This window comes from Rhinoraja longicauda, chromosome 3, assembly GCF_053455715.1.
Source record: "Rhinoraja longicauda isolate Sanriku21f chromosome 3, sRhiLon1.1, whole genome shotgun sequence".
NCBI lineage: Eukaryota > Metazoa > Chordata > Chondrichthyes > Rajiformes > Arhynchobatidae > Rhinoraja > Rhinoraja longicauda.
This window is the reverse complement of record NC_135955.1, coordinates 76147737-76169519: the sequence shown is the minus strand read 5'-3', so window position 1 is coordinate 76169519 and position 21783 is coordinate 76147737. Positions and strand designations below refer to the sequence as shown.

The following is a 21783-nucleotide window of genomic DNA, read 5'->3' as shown; positions in this document are numbered from 1 at the left end:
ACGAGATCTGGGTGTCCTAGTGCATCAGTCACTGAAAGGAAGCATGCAGCTACAGCAGGCAGTGAAGAAAGCCAATGGAATGTTGGCCTTGATAACAAGAGGAGTTGAGTATAGGAGCAAAGAGGTCCTTCTGCAGTTGTACAGGGCCCTAGTGAGACCACACCTGGAGTACTGTGTGCAGTTTTGGTCTCCAAATTTGAGGAAGGATATTCTTGATATTGAGGGCGTGCAACACAGGTTCACTAGGTTAATTCCTGGAATGGCGACACTGTCGTATGTTGAAGGTGGATTGACTAGGCTTGTATACACTGGAATTTAGGATGAGAGGGGATCTTATTGAAACATATAAGATTATTAAAGGATTGGACACGTTAGAGGCAGGAAACGTGTTCCCAATGTTGGGGGAGTCCAGAACCAGGGGCCGCAGTTTAAGAATAAGGGGTAGGCCATTTAGAATGGAGATGAGGAAAAACGTTTTCACTCAGAGAGTTATAAATCTATGGAATTCTCTGCCTCAGAAGGCAGTGGAGGCCAGTTCTCTGAATGCATTCAAGAGAGAGCTAGATAGAGCTCTTAAGGATAGCGGAGTGAGGGGGTATGGGGAGAAGGCAGGAACGGGGTACTGATTGAGAATGATCAGCCATGATCACATTGAATGGCGGTGCTGGCTCGAAGGGCCGAATGGCCTCCTCCTGCACCTATTGTCTATTGAAATTAGCCTTTGATCTATTGATCTTGTTCCATGAAGTGAAATACATAAACTGAAATAAAAGCAGAATCATTGCTAATCCTCAGCATATCAGACAGCATCTGTGGACAAAGGTTCAGAGTTAACATTTCAGGTTGAAGACTCTTCCTCAAATTTGCAGAATATTCTCTATAGATGGTTTGAGGGCGTTCTTCTAATATTTGAGCTTCATGAGTAATTTGGCCTTGAGTACTCATGGTACTCAATGTATACCATTGAGTGTATATTCTATGTACTCATCTTCATACAGATGACTTCAGACCCGCAACACAATTTTTAAGGTGAAGGGGAAAATAATTACTAGGAATCTGAGGGGTAACTTTTCAAACAAAAGATCGTGGATACATAGAACAAGCTGCCAGAGGAGGTCGTTGAGGCTGGGACAATCCCAACATTTAAGAAAAGGTTAGACAGCTACATTGATAGGACAGGTTTGGAGGGATGTGGATGAATTGCTGGCAGGTGGGACTAGTGTAGCTGGGACATGTTGGCCGGTGTGGGCAAGTTGGGCCGAAGGGCCTGTTTCCACACTACATCACTCTATGACTCTGTGACTCTATGACCCCCAAATGCCCTGAAAGTTCCTTACCCACAGAGGTCTCATGCTCAAATAATTAATATACAGAAAACTAAAATTGCAGGACGAAAATATGCTGAACTAAGAATGCAAGGCCCAGCACAGCAGTAGGGCCTTGTGTTTTGCAGTCCAATCATGTAAACAAACCCAATCAGGACTGTCCATTCAATGGATGAAGCAATCTTCGACAGATGGAAAGACATGCTCCCAGATTTACCATTTGTCAAAATTGACAAGCTCTTTAAATGCTTCTGAATGTCCTTCATAGTCAGGTTCCTTTTTCTCCTTATTAAAAATCAAATGCACAATTAGAAAAACATTAATAAACCTAAATTGTTGTAAATGACTGGATGTCTTTAAGTAATTAAAAACCTTAGTGCAAATATAGTAAAACAAACTTAAATGTTTTTTATTCCTATGTATCTTCCTTGCTGTTGTAAGATCTCCACTCAAATGAATAGCTTGTAGAATCCAGCAAGTTCAAGTTCTGTTGCTGAAGTCCATGTTATATCCAGCCAGCAAAGCCCAGTGGCATGTTCATAGAAACAGAGAAAACAGGTGCAGGAGGAGGCCATTTTGCCCTTCGAGCCAACACCGCCATTCATTGTGATCATGGCTGATCATCCACAATCAATAACCCTTGCCTGCCTTCTCCCCATATCCCTTGATTCCGCTAGCCCCTAGAGCTCTATCCACCTCTTTTTTAAATTCATCCAGTGAATTGGCCTCTGCTGCCTTCTGTCGCAAAGAATTCCACAAATTCACAACTCTGGGTGAAAAAGTTTTTCTCATCTCAGTTTGAAATGGCCTCCCTTTTATTCTTAGACTGTGGCCACTGGTTCTGGATTCCCCCAACATTTCCTGCATCTAGCTTGCCCAGTCCTTTTATAATTTTATACGTTTCTATAAGATCCCCTCTCATCCTTTTAAATTCCAGTCTTTCCAATCTTTCGTCATATAACAGTCCCGCCATCCCGGGGATTAACCTCATGTTCATGACATTCACATTTGTGGATGAACATCAGATTATTAGATTGGAGTAAAACCAATCTCAAAACATTTAAAATGAAATTCAACAGATTACAGCAAAGAATATATCCTGCTCAAAGGAAAAAGCAAACTAAACATTCACGAGATTCCATGCATTATCTAAACAGAAGGGAATAACTGAAGACAAATAAAGTGGCATAGATGAAATGCTAAATAAACTAATCAAACAAAGCAGATAAGTCCCCGATTCAGATGGATTGCTCAATTTTAGGAAAATCTAAAGATGAGGTGGTAGAGGCAGTACTACACATGATTAGTAATTCAGTGGAACAAGATGTACTGCCAGAACACTGGTGGATAGCTTATGTAGTATCCATATGTAAGAAGTGGGGTAGGAGCTGCCCAAGGAATTATAGAGCAGCCTAATGGAATTCATATTAAAGGAGAGAATGGAATATCTTCTAGAAACAGCAAAACAGTCGGCCTGAAATATCTGAAAATCTTATTTGGCCAATTTTATTCAATTTTTTGGAGAAGTTTCCAAACAGTAGTAATGCTGTGCAAGTAATCTGTTTACTTCCAAGTTATTTCAAAGATTGCAACCTGGACCAGAGGTATGCGATACCAAACAGAGTTAGACACAAAAAGATGGAGTGAGCCAGCGGGTCAGACAGCTTCTCTGGAGAAAAGGAATAGGAATAGGAAAGGAAAGGACCTATTCCTTTTCTCCAGAGATGCAGTCTGACCCGCCGAGTTTCTCCAGCTTTTGTGTCTATCTTCATTTTAAACCAGCCTCTGCAGTTCCTTTCTACACCAATCAAAGTTACATCATTCCTTCAGAACAAAACACAAAACAATTAATTAGGATTTCAACAAGTCACTCGAACGTCCTGCACAGCTCTGGGATGTGGCTTTAATTTTAATCTAAAATATTGCTCTGATCAAAAGTACCATTTCCATTTTCCATTTCCCATTTAAATTTAAATTTCCATTTAAAACTATTTTTCTGAGCAGAATGAGCAGGGAGTTGTATACAAATGAATACGGATATGGAAAATGTGGAATTAAGACAGATGGAGTTGAATGGATTAAGAATTGAAACAAAAGGTTGCGATTGAAAGAGTATTGAAATTTACCAGCATCAGTGCTGTTCACGATTCACTTTAATGTGATTTAGATCTTGGAATCAAATATCAGTTTCTAAATTTGTAGATGGTTCCAAAATCTTCTGATGTGGTGGAATAGTCAGCACTGAGGAGGACATTAATTAATTTCCGCTGGACATTAATAATGGGTAAGAAATTGGCAAATTAAGTTCAACAGAGATAAATGCAAGTTAGGAAAAATAGGGCAGTCACTGATTACATAGGAGGTAGAAATTTTATTCACTAAAAGTTGTTCCACAGGTTAGCAAGATTGTAAATAAAAAAACAATCAAGCACGATTATATTTTTTTGCAAAAAGAGTGAAAAGTAAGAGAGAAGGAATGGGTAATGTTTTGGGTTGAGACCCTTCCTCAAACTGGTTAGGGATAAGGGAAATGAGAGATATAGACGATGTGGAGAGATAAAGAACAATGAATGAAAGATATGCAAAAATGTAACGATGACCAAGAAAACAGGCCATTGTAAGCTGTTTGTAGGGTGAAAAGGAGAAGCTAATGCGACTTGGGTGGGGGAGGGATAGAGAGAGAGGGAATTCCGGGGCTACCTGAAGTGAGAAAAATCAATGCTCATACCACTGGGCTGTAAGTTGCCCAAGTGAAATATGAGATGCTGTTCCTCCAATTTGCGTTTAGCCTCACTCTGACAATGGAGGAGGCCGAGGACAGAAAGGTCTGTGTAGGAATGGGAAGGAGAATTAAAGCGTCCAGCAACCAAGAAATCAGGTTGGTTCAGGCAGGCTGAGCGAAGGTGTTCCGCGAAACGATCGCCCAGTCTGCGTTTGGTCTCGCCGATGTATAAGAGACCACATCTTGAACAACGGATACAGTAGATGAGGTTGGAGGAGGTGCAAGTGAACCTCTGCCAAACCTGAAAGGACTGTCGGGGTCCCTGGATAGAGTCGAGAGAGGAGGTATACCGACAGGTGTTGCATCTTTTGCGGTTGCAGGGGCAGGTACCAGGGGTGGGGGGGGGGGGGGGTGGGAAGGGATGAGTTAGCCAGGGAGCTTTTAAGGGTCTTTAAAAGTATGAAGTGTTTTCAGTGTTGCAGTTACCGTCTTTCAACTTGCTGGGAGGAGCTTAATTCAAGGCCATTAATGTAAGAGAGCCACCAAGAAATCCAAAGCTGGTCGAGCTGCTGCCTTCTACTGGCAGAGACCCAAGTTCAATCCTGATCTCAGGTGCTGTCTGTGTGGAGTTTGCACATTCTCCATGTGACCACATGGGCTTCCTCCGAATGCACCTATTTCCTCCCACATCCCAAAGATGTGTGGAATTGTTGGTTAATTGGACTCTCTAAATAGGAGTGTGAATGGAGTGGATGCAAAATTAGGATAACTTGGATCTAGTGTGAATGGGTGGTCAATGGTCAGTGTGGATGCGGTGGGCCGAAGGGCCTGTTTTAATGCTGTATCTTTCATTCAATCAGCTAAAAAGGAGCTTCTTAAAGAATGATGAGAACTGGAACTCACTGCCACAGGGAATGATTGATTCAAATAGAATGGAAATATTTAAGGGGTGGCTGGGCAAACACATGAGGGAGAAGAGAATAATGGCCAATGCTGTTAGATTTAGCTGTAGAAAGACAGGCGTGGACTGGCTGTGCTGGATGGACCTTTGCAGTGCAATATATCCAACCTGATTCTATTTAGAATTCTGTGATGAGATGAAGCCATTTCCCAACAAGCTCTCAGTTTTGCCGGGTGGAAATGTCAAAGACTAGAGGGCTTCGGTTTAAGTTCAGAGGGAGAAAATTTAATGAAGATATGCAGGACATGTTTTACTCAAAGAATGGGTGTCTGGAATATGCTGCCCATTTGGAATATGCTGCCCTGGGTGGTGCATGCAGGTAAAATAGTAGCATTTAAGGGGCTTATAGAAAGACACTTGGATATGCAGGAAATGGAGGGATATGGATCACATGCAGGCAGAGGTGATTAATGTCACTTGGCTTCACATTCAGCATAGATATTGTGTGCTGTACAGTTCTACATTCTGTTCCAGCTGCATTATTCTTATTAATTCCATTTTTCTAGTGCCAAAAGATAACCTTTTTTATCAGAGACAATTTCAAGTTCAGATCTTTCATCCTTTTTTTAATGTTTAGTGTTCTATGGCTTTTTTCAAATCTATATGCTAAAAGTCTCGTTTGTTTGTTTGTTTGTTTGATTGTTTGTTTGTTCCTGAACTACAGCTAAAACGGTACACGGTAGCTTGACAATTTTAAGCCCACCTTACTCACTGTCATCCCTTTGGTGCTAATAGAAGATGTTTCATTGAAATCGGTGTTATATTTTTTAAGTTATTCATATTTTAAAGTTTAAATCTATCTCCTAGGGAGGGAGGGGGGAGGGAGGGAGGGAGGGGTTGGGATTGAGGGGAGAGGAGGGATAAGGGGGATTGAGGGGGATGGAGTGTGGGGGAGGAGAAGGGGGAGGGGAAGGGGAAGGGGAGGGGAGGGGGAGGGAGGGGGTGGGGGAGGGGGAGAGGGAGGGGAGGAAGGAGGGAGGGGGAAGGGGGAGAGAGGGGAGGGGAGGGAGGAGAGGGTGCTGCACCAATGCAGGAGAGGTTTGGGCCCAATGGGTCCACTTGGTCAAGTGATTGATTACGTTTCTGGGTAACAGCAACTAACCAAAGGCTAAAAAATAAAATGGCATCTGTGAGCCATACTAACTAAGAAGAAAGAGTTTAATTTAACACTGTTCAGTTTAGTTTACTGTCACGTGTACCAAGCTACAGTGAAAAGCTTTTGTTGCGTGCTAACCAGCCAGCGGAAAGACAATACATGATTACAATGGAGCCATTCACGGTGCACAGATACATGACAAGGGAATAACATTTAGCACAAGGATAAAGCCAGTAAAGTCCAATCAAAGATAGTCCGAGTGTCCTCGGTGAGGTAGATAGTAGTTCAGAACTGCTCTCTGGTTGCGGTAGGATGATTCTGGAGCCTGATAACAGCTGGGAAGAAACTGTCCTAATGTCCAATCTTCCAAAGCAAAATAGACAACATCTACAGCACCTTAACCACCAACGCACCTGCTCCCCCTCAAACCTTATCCTGTCAGCCCCTGCCTCAGTTCTCCCCAATCTCCACCACCGACCTCTCTGACCTCTTCACAGGAATAAAAACTGCCACCTGCTCTCTGGACCCCATCCCCTCCAGCTTTGTCAAAGCCTGCCTTCCTGCTCTCTCTCCATTTATCACTGCAACAATAAACTCCTCCCTGTCCACTGGCATCGTCCCGCCATCCCTCAAAATCGCTGCTGTCACCCCCATTCTGAAAAAACCTGGTCTAAACCCTGACACCCCAAACAACTTCAGACCAATCTCCAACCTACCCTTTCTGTCCAAAGTTTTGGAACGTGCTGTAGCTTCCCAACTCAAATACCACCTCTCTACCAATAACCTGTATGAAACTTTCCAATCCGGATTCCGCTCAAACCACTGTACTGAAACTGCGCTCCTCAAAATCACAAACGACATTCTCCTCTCCTCCGACGCTGGCAACCTCAACATCCTCATCCTACTTGACCTCAGCGCCGCCTTTGACACCATAAATCACTCCATTCTCCTCACCCGACTTGAAACCTCCCTTAACATCACCGGCACAGCCCTATCCTGGTTCAAATCTTACCTCTCTGACAGACACCAGTTCATCTCCATTAACAACTGTAAATCCCCCACCGCTCCCCTCCCCCAAGGTGTCCCCCAAGGCTCAGTCCTTGGCCCCCTCCTCTTCATCCTCTACCTGTTCCCCCTTGGTCAATTAATCCGCCGTCATAGTCTCAACTTCCACTGCTTCGCCGATGATATCCAGCTCCTCATCTCCACCAAGTCAATCTCCTCCACCACACACTCTACACTGACAAACTGCATTACTGAAATAAAATCTTGGCTTCAATCAAACTTCCTCAAACTCAATTGCAACAAATCTGAAATCATTATCATTGGTCCAAAAATGCTCACCAAATTCACCCAAAACTTCATCCTCAACATTGATGGTCTCCCAGTATCCACCTCACCTCACATCCGGAATCTTGGAATCATCCTTGATCAAACCCTCTCCTTCGACAAACACATCAAACACATCATAAAGACAGCCTTCTTCCACCTCAAAAACATTGCCCGTCTCCGTCCATCCCTCTCCTCCACAGCTGCAGAAACCCTCATCCACGCCTTCATCACCTCCCGTCTGGACTACTGCAACAGCCTCCTCTATGGCGCACCCTCAAAAATCATCAATAAACTTCAATACATTCAAAACTCCGCTGCCCGTCTACTCACACACACCTCGATCCGTGACCATATCACCCCCGTCCTTTATAAACTCCACTGGCTCCCCATCCCCCAGAGAATCCAGTACAAAATCCTCCTCATAACCTACAAAGCCCTCCATAACCTGGCCCCATCCTACCTGACCGACCTCCTCCACAGGCACACTCCCACCTGCACCCTCCGCTCTGCCGCTGCCAATCTCCTATCCCCCCACATCCGGACTAAACTCAGATCCTGGGGGGACAGGGCTTTCTCCATCGCTGCTCCCACCCTATGGAACTCACTACCCCAAACCGTTAGAGACTCCCCCACACTCACCACATTCAAAACATCGCTGAAGTCTCACCTGTTCAGTACTGCCTTCAACCACTGAAGGTCACCTCACCTTCTGTCTCCTTTCTCTGTTCATTTATTTATTTACTTATTTATCTATTTATTCATTTCCCCTATGTTCTCAAAATCTCTGTAAAGCGTCTTTGAGTATATGAAAAGCGCTATATAAATAAAATGTATTATTATTATTATTAATCATACATTTCACAACATCAAAATTGTCAAAAGTATTTTACAAATGAATTGATGGTTTTGAAGTGTACTCACTGTAGGAAGTATGGTAGCTACTTTATTATCATACAGAAGGATGCACAAACATAATGACTGGCAAATCTCATTATTTTTAGGTTTAGGTTTATTATTGTCACATGTACCCAGGGTGAAAAGCTTTTTTTTGCATGCTATCCAATCAGATCAGCTAATACTCTACATAAGTAAAATCAAGTTAAACTCAAGTACAGTAGTAGAACAAAGGGGAAGATACAGAATGCAGAATATATTTCTCAACCTTGCGGCGCACCAGTTCCATAGACAACGTCCAATGTCTGCAATGGGATATAGGTCAATTGGACAACACACTGGCTTATGGTAGAACATTTCAGATGACTGATAACGGGGAGGAAGAAGTTATTCCTGAGTCTGGTGGGGCGCACTTACAAGCTTCTGTATTTGTTGCCTGAAGGGAGAGGGGTGAGGAAGGGATTAACTTGGTGGTGTGTTCGATAAATCACTGGATTCAGATAACAGTTTTGATTCACTCAGTAATTTTGTACACTACTAAATAAGGCGCATACACTCCCATATATTCGAATACCCCCGAACGCACTCACAAACCCCGAGTACGTAGCTGGACGCACCGCAGGATGTTTCTGTTCAAGATCACCTGGCACCGTTCGTGACACGGTCCAAGGCTGAGGTTCTCTCCCCGAAAGGACGCCCAATACCAATCTTTATGGCATTTCTTATCAGAGCAGGCCACGCCACTGCCCCCTCCCCGAGCCAATCATAAGTCATGTTAGGAAGAGGGGATGTTCAACGAGATCTGGGTGTCCTAGTGCATCAGTCACTGAAAGGAAGCATGCAGGTACAGCAGGCAGTGAAGAAAGCCAATGGAATGTTGGCCTTCATAACAAGAGGAGTTGAGTATAGGAGCAAAGAGGTTCTTCTACAGTTGTACCGGGGCCTGGTGAGACCGCACCTGGAGTACTGTGTGCAGTTTTGGTCTCCAAATTTGAGGAAGGATATTCTTGCTATTGAGGGCGTGCAGCGTAGGTTCACTAGGTTAATTCCCGGAATGGCGGGACTGACGTATGTTGAAAGGCTGTTAGGCTTGTATACACTGGAATTTAGAAGGATGAGGGGGGATCTTATTGAAACATATAAGATAATTAGGGGATTGGACACATTAGAGGCAGGAAACATGTTCCCAATGTTGGGGGAGTCCAGAACAAGGGGACACAGTTTAAGAATAAGGGGTAGGCCATTTAGAACGGAGATGAGGAAGAACTTTTTCAGTCAGAGAGTGGTGAAGGTGTGGAATTCTCTGCCTCAGAAGGCAGTGGAGGCCAGTTCGTTGGATGCTTTCAAGAGAGAGCTGGATAGAGCTCTTAAGGATAGCGGAGTGAGGGGGTATGGGAAGAAGGCAGGAACGGGGTACTGATTGAGAGTGATCAGCCATGATCGCATTGAATGGCGGTGCTGGCTCGAAGGGCTGAATGGCCTACTCCTGCACCTATTGTCTATTGTCTATATTGTCTATTGTCTATAAACCCCCCTTGTCTGCACAGCTTACTGATTGTGGATGATCAGCCATGATCACAATGAATGGCGATGCTGGCTAGAAGGGCCGAATGGCCTCCTCCTGCACCTATTTTCTGTGTTTCTATGCCACATTTTCTAGAGGCTAAGATATAAATCATTTTATATTACAAGACAGCTTATTTCAGATTGGATGTATGACAGCATTGTGTGATTGCTGATAGCAAACACCCCTCATAAAAATAGATTAGTGTAAGCTTATTTAAAATTTCCCACCATATTGTTGATTTCAAACACAGACTAAATAATGCTTTATGATATATCAAACTATTGTAAGAGGTATTTGGTAGTAATTTTTCTCACAGTAAAAGAATCGTTTACTTTGTTTAATTATATAAAATTTAGCTAAATGCTGCAGTACAAAATATTAATTGGTGACTCCCAAACTTTGAAATGTTGCTGGTGTAACTTAATCACTTTCTGCTCTCCTCATGTTGAGGACCATTTGACAGAGCTGGCAATCTGATCCTAAATCTTTTATTTGGAAAGACTGGATAAAGAGTGAATGCTTTTGCTCTGTCTTTGCTCAAGCTTGTCCTGTGCGCTGCTGAGTGGAAATTATGCTACCTCAACTAAATTCCTGCCTATTGCAAAGGTTGAGGCATTCTTCCCGTGAAGAACTAACAAAAGAAAATCATTTTTTGTGATATTTAATACAGTGTGTGAAGGTTGACCATTAGTTTTCCTTCTCTGCAAACTTTATGAATTCAGCTACCAAGGTGGAAAGTACTAAGAAAAAAAAAGTGAAATGTATGATGCAGAGCACAATACCTTTAAAAATGGTGTAATAATAAAATACTGCTCCTGCTACTATTGTAAGCATAACACTGTTTTTAGCTCAGTAGCCATAGAGACCATGTTACTAACCCTTGGTGAGCTCAGAGGCAATTGCAATCCTTCTGTTTTAATGCATGACTCAAAATCAACCTGCAATGAATATGCTGCAAAAGTTTTAACCTCAAATTGATATATTCAGACAAATTGTTCTTCAGTATATACAGCAAAGATAATGCAATTACAATGTTATTACATAGTATGTAGGTTAATTGACTGGGTAAATGTAAAAATTGTCCCTAGTGTGTGTAGGATAGTGTTAGTGTGCGGGGATCGCTGGGCGGTGCGGACTTGGTGGGCCGAAAAGGCCTGTTTCCGCGCTGTATCTGAAATATGAAAAAATAAATAAAAATAGCAGGGAATTTGTATTTTCGATGGAAAAATAATGTTGAGAAATAAAGCTAATAAAGTTCCTTTCTATAAGTTCTGCAAGAAGCATTGCTGTATATGTTTTTTATTTCTATAAGCATTATTAATTAATTTCTTGTGTTTTATGCTCCTTCTTTGCCATGGACCATTTATTGCTAGGCAATTAGATCTCAAAATGGTACACATTGTAAGTCTGAATGACAGGTTTTTAAGCTTTCTTATGCCTTAACTTCCACTGCAAGGAGGGCATTGAGACAACCTCAATTAAATATTAGCCTGCTAAATGTCTAAGATAACTGTTGCTGTGAAGGAGACCAGACCTGTTTTTTTGAACAGTTTCTAATTATACCATGGTGGATCAAGAATGCCATGTCCCATGGCATTGTGAAAGTACTACGGTGCCATGGTGAATTACAACCTTCACACATTCATTCAAGAAGTCACCACGATTCTGCCAAATGCAGGATGGCTTTTAAATTATCCCGATCCCGGAATTTTGGACGGGGTAAAGGTTTTTCAGCAGAACAACGCAGGCTCTGGGGCAATATAGCAGATGTATTTGAATTCGGCAAGAGAGAAAACAAAAATGAATTGCTTTAATCAGATGAACAGTGAGATCATTCAAAGGAAAGGGATTGAAGCATTATGGGCAGGGTTGTGACAGATGGGCCAAATAACCTGTCTCTGAATTGTGACCCATGTATTTTTTTGTCACAACATCTCTACATGATATTTATTTCACTGCTGTTTTATGATGCCAATAATCAGTTTTCCTTGCTTACAAATGGTTGTATAATAATCTACCCAGTTACTCGACAGTCATGTTTATTGATGTTTACAGACTGATCATTTCCTCCTCTCAAGGGTGGGTAGCAACATTTTATTTTCCATCTCCTGGGAGATTTTTGACAGTAATTTGCGTGCATGCTTTTTGATATGGTGGCAGATGTTTCTGCTACCCAATCTTTTCCAATCATGTATAAATATTTTGATCTGTATTCGTACTTATCATGTATTAGTCCAGTTTTTGCAAATGTATTAGATCTTGACAGAATATGCCAATGATGCAAGATGATGATTTTTCTTTTACTGCACTTTTCAATATATGCAGATGCTTACTGAAAGTAACAGTGTTTTATAAGCCACCGGCTCGTTTATTTCTCAGATGGAAATATGGAAAATGGCAATAAAATACATAGCAAAGTAAGGGCAAAAAAAGGCGACGGGAGATAATGTGGATTAGTTTTATAGTGCATTTCTAATGTTGAACAAACACTGCTTGGTACACAGAATTCTCTCACTACCTAATGGTGTTCAGGTGCTTCCGGACATAACATTGGCAGTCTTACATATCTGTGATGCCTTTTCAATTCAGGCCCCTTGCAAATAGAAAACTCAGCCTATTAGTACCTGGGTGAAACGTATGCATATATGCACTTACAGGAAAACATGCAATTGAATATAAGTGGATTGCGTGGATTAGATTCATTTTTTTGTATACTATCTGCAAACAGGAAGCAGTTGGAAGAGAAGCTCTAATCTTTTATCCTAGCAACGAGCCGGCAAATTGTTTACCAAGATCTTCGACTCAGATTGCCACTGCAGTGGAAAGTGCATCAGAGGGGTATTAAAAAGACAATGGCAAACATCAGGAATTAGATGATCCAGAGAAAAAAGCACTTCATGGTACACTGATAGTTAGTGGTTGAATGTCAATCTCAATTTAAACCATTAATCTACAAAATAAAGACCTTGCTTCCATAGAAAGTAATTGAATGAGATAGAAATATACATGACCACTGGGATTACAGTGCTCATGACATTTGCTATTGCCATCTTCAGATTGCTTTAATAAACATAAAGACTATTGCTTTTATAGGAACACAGAATTGGTGAACGCAAAAAGACTAAGGACCACAAATAAAATCCGCGAAAGGAGGAAACATTCAGCAGCCACGACAGCATCTGTGAAGAAAGAAAAAAAGAGTTAACATTTCAGGTCGATGACCTATCTTCAAAACTAGGAAAGGTTAGAAATAAGTTAAAAGTTGCAGAGTAGAGTGTAGTGTGGAGAAATGAAGAAAACATAGGGAATGTCAATGATAGGATGGAGAGCAGGAGAGAACGTACGATATAAGTGAAGGAGCAGCTGTTGTGAAAGGATGTTATTCAGAACAAACGACCACTGGCAAATTGAAGGAAATGATTCAGGCAGAGAGGAAATAAAAACTAAGGAACTGTGGGATGCAGAGCGGGTGTTAAATGTCCGAAACAAAACAGGGAATGCCGGAAATAAGTAACAAGTCAGATCACTATTTTAGAAAGAACAAAAAACAAGATTTTCACTACAGGTTTGTGTTCTTTCACCGGAAGTGGCAAACTCGGAAACAAATGGGAGAGGGTGATTATCTGAAGTTAGAGAATTCAGTCTAGGAAGGAACTGCAGATGCTGGTTTAAATGGGCGGCACGGTAGCGCAGCGGTAGAGTTGCTGCTTTACAGCGAATGCAGCGCCGGAGACACAGGTTCGATCCTGACTACGGGTGCTGCACTGTAAGGAGTTTGTACGTTCTCCCCGTGACCTGCGTGGGTTTTCTCCGAGATCTTCGGTTTCCTCCCACACTCCAAAGACGTACAGGTATGTAGGTTAATTGGCTGGGTAAATGTAAAAAAAAAATTTTTTTTAAATTGTCCCTAGTGGGTGTAGGATAGTGTTAATGTACGGGGATCACTGGGCGGCACGGACTTGGAGGGCCGAAAAGGCCTGTTTCCGGCTGTAGATATATGATATGATATGATATGAAATGGAAGATTAATACAAAATGATGGAGTAACTCAACGGGACAGGCAGCATCTCTGGAAAGAAGGAATGGGTGACATTTCAGGTCGAGTTGGGTCTGAAGAAGGGTCTCGACCAGAAACGTCACCCATTCCTTTTCTCCAGAGATGCAGCCTGTCCCGCTGAGTTACTTCAGCATTTTGTATGTATCTTTTATAGAATTCAGTGTTGAGTCCTAAAGGCTGTAACCTGTCCAGTTGAAAGATGAGGTGCTCCTCCTTGAGCATACATCAGAGTTCATTGGAATAGTGTAAGAGGCCAGGCACAGAGGCAAGATTGAGAGTGTCAAGCTTTAGACTTAACCGATGTTCAGACGTTAATCATTAATGAAGAAGAAAGTTTAGATATCACCTTATTCAATTATAATAATTTGATGAAAATAATAATATGAAAAGAAATACAATTTTTTGTTCATACCTGATAAAGTTGATGACTAGCATGGGGAGGACAAGTTAGGAGTGGTAACCAATGTAAGATGAAAGTAGAAGGCATGTCTCTACCATTATTCTGAGAAAGACATTTATATTATTGTATAAAATATGTTGTGCTGTCAACATTTGAATTAGTTCTTGCAGTTACAAGCAAACACTTCAGGCAATTACAATAGAAGTTGCAAATATATGGAATTTAATTCCTAAATCCAGATTCATGTACATAAATGGGAACATTTTAATATTCGCACTGACAAATGCTGTGCCTAGTACCTTAAGGATTAACAGAAAGATATATTAAATATACAGTGTACAGTAAAGTGCAGGCAAATGTGTGCCTAGATTTAATATAATGATAAAATGGATGACAGAACTCCTGATGAAACACAAACATATGCTACTTGTAACTTTTAAGAGGACTAAGCATGTACACATTGTGTTGTGTCAGCAGATCGAATGCTTTATAGCTCAAATAATTATATTCAAACGCCAGGGTGTTAAGAGAAGTTTGGTCCAATAACGAAAGCAGATGCCATCTTTCTGTTTTCAATTAAATTGACTTGCTCACAGGATTTCATTTGGATTGTGGAGGCAGTATCCATAGAAACCGTAGATCACTTACAATAAAGGGATTTGGATGAAAAATGAGTTATACAGTGCTGAGAGGGATATAAAAATAGAATACAACCGCGTACATCTTGTTTTTTTCTAATGTATTCCATTCTAATCATATGTTCCATTTCAATTTCCAAATGTCTCATTGTAACCTTACAATTTCTGTAAATTATTTGAAATATTTCTAATTTATATTTTACTATTCTTTCATGGTGATTGATGCTATCATTCATTTAACCAAGCAGCTTGTATTAAAAGAATTGCACCTTTGCACAAGTTTAGCTCCATAATGACCATTGTGTACAGACATTAAAGAGTTTAAATAATGTGTGTGCCAGCGAGATATGCTTCACAGAGTCAGTGATGCCATTATATTATGGATGCTGTTTCACTGATTAAATCAAATAAGCGGTAAAATAGGACCAAATAGCCTCCAGGTAGGTGGTTAATGAGATCAGTCACATGCTGTGGGTGACAGGGCCTATTTTAGCCCTGTATTTTTACATTTGATTCCAACTAGGCAGAAGCCCCAGACATCAATCACCTTTCCCATTTAGGCAATGCCTTGCTTCACAAGGCTGAGGCTTTCTATTCGTGGATAAGGTGACTCATCTCTTTTTGCCTCGGGTATAGATCAGAAGGCACTGTAGGCATAGAGAACTTCCCTGTGGTGCAGTGGGTGATTGTAACCACATTGCATTAAATGCTTCACTGCAACCACAAGAGTTTTCAGTCCATTAAAATATAATTTTTGCCCAGAAAATACCGATAATCAACATAAGACACCCAGGGAGTTTACATGGGTCCTTCTCTTGTGGCAGGTGACTCTGACTGCTGATTTCCTGCCTTATATATCTGGCCCTGGATTCTTGTCAGGACTCCAACAACAAGATGAATATGCTTATCAAGATGTAATGCATGTAATACAAGAAAAATATTGGAGACTACCACAGTGCCATTTAAACAATTTTTTAGAGGTATTGGGCAGACTGGAGAGTCACTCATTAGGGGCTCTCGTGTTTAGTTTAGAGATACAGCGCAGAAACAGGCTCTTCAGCCCACCAAGTCCATGCCGACCAGCGATCCTCGCACATTAGCGCTATCCTACAGACACTAGGGACAATTCACACATACACCAAGCCAATTAACCTACATACCTATATATCTGTGGAGTGTGGGAGTAAACCGAAGATCTCGGCGAAAACCCACGTGGTCATGGCAAAAACGTACAAACTCCGTACAGACAGCACCCATAGTCAGGATCGAACCCCGATCTTCAGCGTTGCGTGCTGTAAAGCTGCAACTCTACCGCTGCACCACCATGGCCGCCCCAAAATTGATACTTTTATGGCTTGCCTGCTTAAGCTTGGATCAAAGAAATATTGCACATCAGTCAGTTTTATCATGAGCTGCTACGTTCTACACTCCTGACCAAGTGCGTTGACATAAACTTGCTCACAGTGTGCACACGAGGAGTTGATGGGAATGTAGAGAGAATAGATACCTGGGAAAATTAGTGAGGAAGCGGCATTGTCGTGTGAGCCAGTATGGGGTTGATGAGACAAAAGGCATCCTACTAAGTCATGAGGAAATATGTGAATCTGGTGTAATAGGAAAAAAATGTGGTGTGGATGAAGCAGGAGAAGGAAAAGGCAGAAGGATAAGACGGAAACCAATGATGTGTCCTTTTTGACCAAGTTGTAACAAACCTAAGCATCATCAGCAAACGAAGCACTGTGCCTCCAAGTAAGAAGGCCTGGATAAGGTTCAAGATGGTACTGATAATTCTTATTTAACTAATGCCAAGTACTCATCAGGCAATGCCCACCTCCAACACAATAAAACTCTAAGCACGACCTTTTAATGATATGACAATTATTGTTGAACATGTGGAAGTATCTGAATGATACAACAGTCATGGTTGAATAGCTGGAAGTACATGAAATTTGCAAGAAATTAGTGTGACACTTGAAGTGGGAATTCAGTTTATAGAGACTGTTTCAAGTGAATGATGTAGATTGATTGCTTGGACCATGGTGTGAGGTCAGCGGATCATTGTGGGGAAATGAAAAGTGTACAGCTCGTCAAAGTGCTGTTCAAATACTGATAACGTTGGCCTCTTTTCTCCATTTAATTAATCCCTAAGATGAGCGGGTTTGTAGATTAATTGGCATTTGTCAATTTGTCTGTAGTGTGTAGGGAGTGGATGTGAAAGTGGGATACATAGAACTCGTGTGAAAGGGTGATTGATGGTCGGTATGGATTTGGTGGGTCAAAGGGCTTGTTTCCATGTTGTATCTTTCAATCAATCAGTGTATCAAGAAATGTGTTGAAAACTGGGATCTCAGCTTATTTAATGCTAAGGCATCATTTCCAAATAGCTTCCCAAACTTCAGTGAGGTGCAGGCATAATTTCAACAGGCATTAATCGGTACCAGATTCTGACTAAATTTAATCCCAGAGATCGGTATGATTGCAATGAACATGAGATTTGATACTGGGTGAATTCTACAATTGTGGAAGCAAGGGAGTTGAACGGTACACGATAGAGCAACAATTTTAGGACCACCTTACTCACCGTCGTCCCTTTAGTGTTAATGGAAGAAGTTTAATTGAAATTGGTGTTATAGTTTAAGAATAAGGGGTAGGCCATTTAGAACGGAGATGAGGAAGAACTTTTTCAGTCAGAGAGTGGTGAAGGTGTGGAATTCTCTGCCTCAGAAGGCAGTGGAGGCCAGTTCGTTGGATGCTTTCAAGAGAGAGCTGGATAGAGCTCTTAAGGATAGCGGAGTGAGGGGGTATGGGGAGAAGGCAGGAACGGGGTACTGATTGAGAGTGAGCAGCCATGATCGCATTGAATGGCGGTGCTGGCTCGAAGGGCTGAATGGCCTACTCCTGCACCTATTGGGTCTATTGTCTATCGTCTATTGTCTTGTACTGGATCAAATGAATGTTGCCAAAATTTGGCTACAATGTCCAGGAAAGACCCAACTAGCAATTTATCTATCTATCTATATACTAAAACTCTCATTTGCTTGTTTGTTTGTTCCTGAGCTATTGCCAAAACGGTACACGATAGAGCAACAATTTTAGGACCACCTTACTCACCGTCGTCCCTTTAGTGTTAATGGAAGAAGTTTAATTGAAATTGGTGTTATATTTTTAAGTTATTCACATTTTAAAGTTTAAATCTATCTCCTAGGGAGGGAGGGAGGGAGGGAGGGAGGGAGGGAGGGAGGGAGGGAGGGAGGGAGGGAGGGAGGGAGGGAGGGAGGGAGGGAGGGAGGGAGGGAGGGAGGGAGGGAAGGAAGGAGGGAGGGAGGGAGGGGGGAGGAGGGAGGATAAGGGGGATTGAGGGGGAAGGAGTGGAGGGGAGGAGGAGGGGAAAGGGGGAGGGGGAAAGGGGTGGCGGGGGGAAGAGAGGGTGCTGCACCAATGCTGGAGAGGATTGGGTCTAGTAAAATATTAAATTTCTTGCTTTTGGATTCTGTGCCTCTACTTACATGTTGGTGACATAGTTTAAGCCTTCTAAAGAAGGCCAGCTTCATCGATTCATGCACACATACCCCTGTGGTTTTCCGAACCCTCTTTAAAATTGTTTAATTTTGTTTATAGTATGTCACCACTCAGCAAATGCCAAACCTTTCACTTCACCTTATTGAATGTTGTCACCATACACCTCCATATTCCACCAATCTGCCTCCCATAGTCTCTGAGAGTTATTGATATTGGACCTGTTCATTATTCAAAGCAATGGATCTCTACCAATTAGTCAAGAATAGAGACGATGGAGATTTGCCGCAGGTTTTATGAATAAAAATGAGGACTTAGATCCATACATACTCACAAGCCTTTGCCCTGATGCAGGTCCTGGGGGGTACCCAGGTGAAACCGCTGGATTGAAAACACTTTGATCCACTCTAGTTCTGAGGAGAGGAAGTAGTCTGGGTGTGAATTGTTTTATAGCAGGGTCATCAATGAAGACCAATTACTACCACTTTCTTGACAGGTTAGTTATGACACAAAATCAACCTGCCTGGGATGCAACACCCAAGAATGGCGGAGGCTGCAGAAAGTGTTGAGCATTGCCCAGTCCATCACAGATATTGACTTCCTCACAATGGAATGGATCTACAGGAAGCGCTGCCTCAAAAAGGCATCAAAGATCCACACCAACCTGACCGTGCTCTCATCTCATTGCTACCACCGGGAAGAATGAACAGGAGCCTGAGAACACCAGTGTCCAAAGTTCATGGACCGCTTCTTCCCATCAGCCATCAGGCTTTTGACCCGCACTGCACAACCCGAACCACAACCCAACCTCAGGAATCTTCTACAATGGATTTTGTTTAGGTTGTATCACATACTTTGGTTGAAGTATTATGATCTGGATAACTAGTATTAGTAACAATTCATTGTATTATTGATTACTGTAGTATAAGAAAATAACTGCAGATGCTGGTACAAATCGATTTATTCACAAAGTCTGATTTATTCTTCAGTCTGAAGAAGGGTCTTGACCCGAAACAGCACCCATTCCTTCTCTCCCGAGATGCTGCCTGACCTGCTGAGTTACTCCAGCACTTTGTGAATAAATATATTGATTACTGTATATTTATTTGTTATGTTGCTGTGCTAATGCGCCTGGAAAGATGTTTCTATGTCTTCCCTGCATTCTTTCCAGCTTAATGACTTCCTTCCTATGGCAGGGTGATCAAAACTGCCCACTATATTCCAAATGCGGCCTCACCAACGTCTTGTACAATTGTAACATAACATCCTAACTTCCATGCTCAATAACCTGACTGATTACAGTAATGTACCAAAAGCTTTCTTTGCCCTATCTGCCTTCCACGTTCATGGAACAATCATAAGTGATAGGACCAGAATTAGGCCATTCGGCCCATCAAGTCTACTCCGCCATTCAATCATGGCTGATCTATCTCTCCCTCCTAAACCCATTCTCCTGCTTTCTCCCCATAACCCTTAACACCCGCACTAATCAACGACTATGTACCTGTACTCCTAGATATCACTGCTCTACAACAATCCCCAGGGCCCTACCATTCACTGTGAAGGTCCCTGGTTTGACATCAGCCTGGCACTGGAGAGGTTGATAAATTAGATGGGTAAGCATAGAACCAGAGAGTGCAGTCCTGTATACAGGTACTGCATTGGATGGGCAGCTGAGAATTACATTGATGTTTTCAAAGTGTGTTATCATGATTCTATACCAGGTCACAGGGTTCAGCCCATGTGACTGCTGAGAATGGTGAGGATGATTAACGATGGTGGAATGACCCTGAAGATGCAGAGGAATAGCAATCGGTTGGCAGCCTCATTTTTTTTGAGAAAACGAGCAGCCCAGATCTGAACAATGAAGCACAAAGTGCTGGAGTAACTCAGTGGGTCAGGCAGCATCTCTGGAGAACATGGATAAGTGCCATTCCAGATTGCGACCCTTCTTCAGACTGATTATAGAAGAGGGGGGAAAGCTGGAAAAGAGGATGGGGTGTGACAGAGCCTGGCAAATGACAGGTGGATATAGGTGAGGGGATAGACACAAAATGCTGGAGTAACTCAGCGGGTCAGGCAGCATCTCTGGAGAAAGGGAATAGGTGATGTTTCGGGTCGAGACCCTTCATCAGACTGAGCATGACTCAGGGGGTTCTCCCTGTATGAAAAGAAAACATTTCAATGTACTTAAGTACACATGACAAGAAGGTACCATCGAACCATTGATTGAACCATAGTGCAACCAAAGACACAGCCCAGGGAAGATCATAGTTGCTGAGGTTAATGCATGTATTGTTCAAGAGCCTGATTGTTGCCGGCAAGAAGCTGTTCATGAACCTGGTGGGCAGGGTTTTCAGGCTCCTGCACCTTCTTCCCAGTAGTGGTGGTAGCGGAGAAATGAGAGCATGGCCACGATGAGCACGGGATGAACATTGAGTCCTCCAGTTTTAGCTGATGCTTCCTCTCCCTTTCCTGTGCCCTGCCCCCACCCCCGGTGCACACCCATTGGTCCCACCATCCTGCCCTTCTTCCCCGCCACATTCCCTTTCCCTTATCTCCCTCCCTATGGTCTAACATTTCACTCCTCTTCTCTCCTTATCTGATATCCTTTTGTCTCCTTTTCATTTCTCACCTTTGTCACTTAGTCCACCCACCTGCCAACCAAATCCCCTCATCTGTGTCCACATATCACTTGCCTGCTTTGTCCCATCCCTACTTCATTTTTCCAGCTTTCTCCTCCCGAATACAATCGGTCTGAAGAAGTGTCCCGCCCCAAAACGTCGTCTGTCCATTCCCTCCCCAGATGGGCGGCACGGTAGCGCAGCGGTAGAGTTGCTGCTTTACAGCGAATGCAGCGCCGGAGACTCAGGTTCGATCCTGACTACGGGTGCTGCACTGTAAGGAGTTTGTACGTTCTCCCCGTGACCTGCGTGGGTTTACTCCGAGATCTTCGGTTTCCTCCCACACTCCAAAGACGTACAGGTATGTAGGTTAATTGGCTGGGTAAATGTAAAAATTGTTCCTAGTGGGTGTAGGATAGTGTTAATGTACGGGGATCACTGGGCGGCACGGACTTGGAGGGCCGAAAAGGCCTGTTTCCGGCTGTATGTACATGATATGATATGATATGATATGATATGATACTGCCTGACCCGTTGAGTTCCCCCCAGCACTTGATGTTTTGCTCATATGTCTCTTACGTGTTGCGTTGGACTGGTAGATGTAATTTGATCGAGCCAGTGGCACCCAAGCTGGAGAAAGCCAGGGTTACA

General features: G+C 42.6%; 1 long non-coding RNA gene across 1 annotated transcript in view; it reads left to right on the top strand.

Moving 5' to 3' along the window:
* The window catches only part of LOC144592109 (uncharacterized), a 235876-nt gene extending 220677 nt beyond the window's left edge, over positions 1-15199 (top strand). Inside the window, exon 4 of the long non-coding RNA XR_013547070.1 lies at positions 12991-15199. This is a non-coding gene — a long non-coding RNA (uncharacterized LOC144592109). The remainder of the gene's footprint in view (positions 1-12990) is intronic.
* The last annotated feature ends 6584 nt before the right edge of the window (positions 15200-21783 follow it).